Below are 5,334 nucleotides of genomic sequence, written 5' to 3' on the forward strand. Positions count from 1 at the left end.
AATTGTACTCAAGAGACTGACACACAAGGATCATGAATTCTAATGTTTCCCTGGCTAATTACTGACATTCAAGTCAGGCTAGATAACAAACATTTCAAGCACATTTGTGAATATTAAATATTAAAAATACAACCATGAATATTAAATAATAAAAAACAACCATGAACAAAAATCCATCACCCTTTCACAAAAACCCTTACTTGAAAGTGTGATCGATACTGCCTGAGAGTTAAATAAAAATTAACCACTTACATGATAGCCATCACATTCTGTAAAAGGCAGCAGACAAATACCTTTGAATAAGTGAAAGTGCAAAAGGAGATGAAGAAATGCCACAGAAGGAATATAAGGACCACAAAATAAACTTTACTAGTTGAATTTAGCACACGTATCCCACACTTCAATATCTTTCTCACATGTTGCCAAATAGAAGCCACACCTCTGAATAAGTGAAAGTGCAAAAGAAGATGAAAAACACCACAGAAGGAATATAAGGACCACAAAATAATCTTTACTAATTAAATTTGCCACACATATCCCACACTTCAATATCTTTCTCACATGTTGCAAAATAGAAGCCACAATGGGATCTTCACATCAGTCTTTGGTGAACCTGGTTAATAATTTATTTACTTCAAATCTACAATGAAAAAGACTTAAAACAAGTTTTTTTCCTTGAAATTGAAAACAACTGTGATGTCTAAACTCTTAACCAAATTGTTTACATAAATGAGGTTTTCTTTCATGTAAGTACCTATCTGTTTCCTGACATTAAGATAACATAAAAAGGGCTGGAGAAATGGCTCAGAGGTTAAGAGCACTGACTGTTCTTCCAGAGGTCCTGAGTTCAATTCCCAGCAACCACATGGTGGCTCACAACCATCTGTAATGAGACCTGGTGCCCTCTTCTGGCTTGCAGGAACACATGCAGGCAGAACACTGTAAACATAAAAAAAAGACATTAAGATAATATAAAAAGCTTTAAAATATTGACAGGGATAAAGACATGGCCAAGACTTTAACACAAGTTCATTCCCTGGACCAAGATCTGGTTTTGGATGACTTCCAGTAATTCTTGCAACAAGGAGCTCCAACAGTCTAACCTTCTGGGAACCAAAATGCACATGCATATACCCAGAGGAAGACACTCACACCTAGCATAATTAAAATAAAAACAAATATTTAAACTAATTTTCAATCATGAATGTTTTTCTATTATAATTCTGGTCACATGGGTTTTGAAGCATCTAAATGATTACAGAAATTTTCTGCATAATGACTTGGTCCATTTAACCGAAAACAAGCATGCAGTCTTGAAGCTGGAGTAATCTATCATTTTCAGTCAGTGACATCATTTGAGAAGATTTAGAAAATGGTACCCTGCTGGAAGAATTCAGTCCTGAGGATTGGCCTGAGCATTTATATCTGCACACCATTTCTAATTACACTTCCTGCTTTATACTGCAGGACAAGAATGTGAATTCTTAGCTGCCTGCTTTAGCTGCCATGTCTGACACTTGTTTCCATGCCCCTTTTACAGGGTAATTGTACTGCTCTGAAACCAAGGGCCAAATTAAAACCTTTTCTAGCCGGGCGGTGGTGGCGCACGCCTTTACTCCCAGCACTCGGGAGGCAGAGCCAGGCGGATCTCTGTGAGTTCGAGGCCAGCCTGGGCTACCAAGTGAGTTCCAGGAAAGGCTCAAAGCTACACAGAGAAACCCTGTCTCGAAAAAAAAAAAAAAAAAACCCTTTTCTAAGTTCACTTAGATATGGTCTATTATTAAAGCAACAGAAAAGTAATGATACACATCTAAGAAAATTTACACCAGAATTCATTATTTCATGTATTTGAAGAGAAGTATGAAATCTAAAATGGTTATATTATCATTTAAATTTATAGGTCTTTTGTCCATAGTTTTTTTTAGAGCTGAGGATCAAACCCAGGGACTTGAGCCTGCTATGCAAGTGCTCTAGCACTGAGCTGAATCCCCAATCCCTCTTTTGTCCATATTGTTTGACAGGTGTAAACAAAATAAAAAGAGATATTATAATGCTTAAACATATTATTGACACATTTTAATTTTTTTTCAAAATAATTAATCTTGTGTAATTGAATGTAAGTATGTTGGATAAAGATCATACCAATTCATATATATTCAGATTTCCTTTGATATGAGTTCTTTTCAGATCCTCAAAATCTAATGTTATATTCAAAGGCTTTAAGAGACCAGTTACACACTAAAAGTTTTACAGTTACAGGGTCGCTCTGTGTTGTGAATAGGCATTACCACATTGATTATATTCATAGGATTTCTCTCCAATATATGTTCTTTAATACACTTGAAGATGACTGGGCTGTACAAAGGCATTACAACACTGTTTATATTCATAGGGTTTCCCTCAGTTATGAATTCTTTCATGCAATTGAAGAGCACTATGACGAACAAAGGCTTTCCCACACTGATTACATTCATAGGGTTTCTCTCCAGTATGTGTTCTTTCATGCCTTTGAAGAACACTGTTTTGAGCAAAGGCTTTACCACACTGATTACATTCATAGGGCATCTCTCCTGTATGTGTTCTTCTATGTACTTGAAGATTATGGGGCTGAGCAAAAGGCTCTATCACATTGATTAAATTCATAGTTTCTCTCCAGTAGGTGTTCTTTTATGCCTTTGAAGATCACTATAACATGCAAAAGCTTTACCACATTGTTTTCATTCATAGGACTTTTCTCCCATATGTTTTCTTTCATGCAATTGAAGTGCATTGTGACAAGCATAGTCTTTACCACACTGATTACATTAATAGGGTTTCTCTCCAGTATGTGTTCTTTTATGTACTTGAAGATGACTGGACTGTGCAAAGGTTTTACCACATTGTTTACATTCGTAGGGTTTCTCTCCAGTATGTGTTCTTTCATGCCTTTGAAGAGTATTGTTTTGAGCAAAGGCTTTACCACACTGATTACATTCATACGGTTTCTCTCCAGTATGTGTTCTTTCATGCAATCGAAGAACACTATGACAAGCAAAGGCCTTCCCACACTGATGACATTCATAGGGTTTCTCTCCAGTATGTGTTCTTTTATGTACTTGAAGATTGTGGGGCTGTGTAAAGGCTTTACCACATTATTACATTCATAGGGTTTCTCTCCAGTATGTGTTCTTTTATGTACTTTAAGATGACTGGACTGTACAAAAGCTTTACCACATTGTTTACATTCATAGGGTTTTTCTCCCGTATGTGTTCTTTCATGCAATTGAAGAGCACTGTGTCGTGCAAAGGCTTTACCACACTGATTACATTGATAGTGTTTTTCTCCAGTGTGTGTTCTTTTATGTACTTGAAGATGACTGGGCTCTGTAAAGGTTTTATCACATTGATTACACTCATAGGGTTTCTCTCCCAGATGTGTTATTCTATGCAATTGAAGAACTTTCCAGTGAGCAAAGTCTTTTGCACATTGATTATATCCATAAGGTTTTTTAACAGTATGTGTAGTTTCATGCCCTTGAAGATGACTGTGTTGTGTAAATGTTTTACCACATTGATTATATTCACAGGATTTCTCTCCAGTATGTGTTTTTTCATGCCTTTGAGGATGACTACATGCAAAGGTTTTACCACTCTCAGTATATTCATGTGATTTCTCTCTAGTATGACTTCTTTCATGCCTGCAAGAATAATAGAAAAATTTAAAAGCTTTACCACATTCATTACATTGTTGAGTCTTTATATCTGCATGAATTAATTTTACAATTGTTCTAAATATAGAGAGAACTGAGATCTTAATGTTTTAGCATGTTGTTTACACTCATGTTGTTTCCCTGCATTAAGGATGGCTTTGCATATTTGAACATGCCTGTCATGGGAAAAGCCTTTATGACCTGGCTCATGTTTATGGCATAATTTTTCTCTGAGGTTTTTCACATATTTGAAGAGAATTGGTAGAATTTGGACATTCACTTATTCCATTGATAAATTTTCCTATACTGTGAGTCATGCTACATGTTCAAAGTTAACCAGGACAAACAGAAACATGTACACAGACAGTCCTAGTACCCATAGGCCTTTTCTGTGGTGTATTTGTTGATCTATTCTGAATGAACTGGAAAACCAATTGTTTGTAAACATGAATCACATTCAACAAGTTTACTCAACATGGGACTACTACATATCTTCTATGTTCTGAAATTGAGAGATGGACATTGTTTCTTCCCATATCCTTATGTTCATAGAACTGGTATCCAGAGTGACATATGATATAACTATTAAAGAAAAAATAAAAACAAGAATATTTCCACATTTCATTTACAGTTGGACTTTCTGTTCCTCATCAATATGTGCTATAGGGAATAATGTTTCTCTACAACAACTCCCCCCTCCCCTTAACTCTTGACTCTATCTACCCATCTAACTAAAATTAGAAAGGCAAAACACCTATATGAGTAAATATTCTATGGACTATTTGCTTATTACAAGGTTGTGTATATATTCTTATCACATATTCAATGACTATATCTTTTGTAATATGAAAGCTATGAAACTAAATGGATTGTCAGTTGTACAGCATAGCTTTGATGAAGCTATTACTGAAATGGTAATTTCTGCTAAGGCATTGTTTTTTTTTCCTTCTTAAAAGAATGACTTGCAAACATAATTCACTTACCTACCATTGAGGTACATGTGTTTATGAGCATTTAATTATCATTGATGCACTTTAAACTGATTATTTACACTGCTTCATTTCACTGAAGCTTCCGGAATAATTAAATATATCTACAGGCCCATCTCTATCAGCTTTTACATGAAAATTACCTTCCATGTTTTTGAGAACTTTGACAATGTTCTTCAACTTCAAGATCATCCCAATTGTAGCCTAAAATATAGGACAAGAAAAATGTATGAAATATTACAGGAAGCTGAAAAATTTACATTATTATCTGCAGTGATCCTTAGAACCAAATCTGATTTATTCATTTCATTCTTCCTCATTCTCAATCATAATTGCAGAAGAGCATCAATAACCAAGAAACAGTTGTCCCCTTATTTAAAATGTGAAGGAAAATTTATAGTATTACCTATAGCTGTGAGGTTCATATAGGTCTCCTCCATCACATCTTTGTAGAGATTCTTCTGTGAAGGATCCATCAATGCCCACTCTTCCTGAGTGATGTCGACATGCACATCATTATAGGTCACTGCATTCTAAAATATGCCATACATAAATATGTCATCCATATGAATAAAACAAAAGGCATGATTCATCATTGTAAATATGTGCTTCTTTGACAAATAGCCACATAATTCTAGTGACTGCTACACATATTC

The 5,334-nt window shown here is 35.1% G+C and overlaps 1 pseudogene; it reads right to left on the bottom strand.

The window, feature by feature from the left end:
* Window positions 1-369: 369 nt before the first annotated feature.
* LOC131900951 (zinc finger protein 431-like) lies at window positions 370-4,828 on the bottom strand (annotated as a pseudogene).
* Between the last annotated feature and the right edge of the window lie 506 nt (window positions 4,829-5,334).

Source organism: Peromyscus eremicus, unplaced genomic scaffold (assembly GCF_949786415.1).
Source record: "Peromyscus eremicus unplaced genomic scaffold, PerEre_H2_v1 PerEre#2#chrX_unloc_1, whole genome shotgun sequence".
Taxonomy (NCBI): domain Eukaryota; kingdom Metazoa; phylum Chordata; class Mammalia; order Rodentia; family Cricetidae; genus Peromyscus; species Peromyscus eremicus.